The sequence below is a fragment of the Haemaphysalis longicornis genome, unplaced genomic scaffold (assembly GCF_048455015.1).
Source record: "Haemaphysalis longicornis isolate Haplotype H1 unplaced genomic scaffold, Haemaphysalis longicornis Haplotype H1 scaffold_61, whole genome shotgun sequence".
Classification (NCBI taxonomy): Eukaryota; Metazoa; Arthropoda; class Arachnida; order Ixodida; family Ixodidae; genus Haemaphysalis; species Haemaphysalis longicornis.
In genome coordinates, this window is record NW_027526409.1 from 1,087,427 (window position 1) to 1,088,411 (window position 985).

The 985-nt window shown below is 40.4% G+C and overlaps 1 non-coding gene across 1 annotated transcript; it reads right to left on the reverse strand.

Moving 5' to 3' along the window:
- Positions 1 to 201: 201 nt before the first annotated feature.
- Positions 202 to 274, reverse strand: Trnaa-ggc (transfer RNA alanine (anticodon GGC)). The gene has a single exon. It is a non-coding gene; the product is annotated as a tRNA-Ala (tRNA).
- Between the last annotated feature and the right edge of the window lie 711 nt (positions 275 to 985).

Below are 985 nucleotides of genomic sequence, written 5' to 3' on the forward strand. Positions count from 1 at the left end.
TACATTATTTAAACGAGTATGGTGTTGGCGATGGTCTTCCTTACAATGTATATATATATATATGTATATATATATATATATATATATATATATATATATATTGGCAGTCAAGAAAACCTCGGAAAGCAAAGGGGAGGTTGTGGTGGGTCATAGAAAGAGATGAAGAATTTTTTGAGTCGATAAGAAAGTGGTGAAAAAATGCCCGCCGGGTGGGATCCGAACCCACGACCTCCAGAATGCCGGTCTGGTGCGTTGACCACTACGCTACCGGCGGGGCTGTTTCCCCAGCACTTTCTCGGGTATTTATGTTAAGTTATGTTCGTTGACTGCCAACCCTTATTTTCTGTCTTATTTCACAGAGCCCCTCATTTCCCATTTTCTGATTCGCTACATGCTTAGCGAGGGCCTCTGTTCTGGCAGTCTTGGTGCCAAAGGGAGCTTAAGAGGGTTCAACGCTGGTCGACCACTCTCGACATGTCGTAGACACTCCAGTCACGGCCCGGGGGTTAAAAAGAAGTTCCCCTTAACCCCGAGTAGTCCGAGTGGCGCTGGCTACCAACTATATATATATATATATATATATATATATATATATATATATATATATATATATATATATATATATATATATATATATATATATATATATATATATATATATAGGGAGTAGTAAAACTTTGAAGATGGTAGAGAACACAAGTGCAGAAAAACTTCGAACAAGGTAAAAGCACGATTGTGGCCTACGTTTCAGCAAAGAGAACTTGCTTTCCTGAGGGCAAGAACTTGCTTTCCTGAGGAAAGCAAGTTCTCTTTGCTGAAACGTCGGCTACAATCGTGCTTTTACCTTGTTCGAAGTTTTTCTTCCCTTGTATATATATATATTTCGGCGGTGTCAGCAAGATGAACGTCCAGGCCTTATACCTGACCGCCACACCTTTCGACCTTCACAACTGCTTGCGTTGTCGAAGTATTGATCGTGGATACA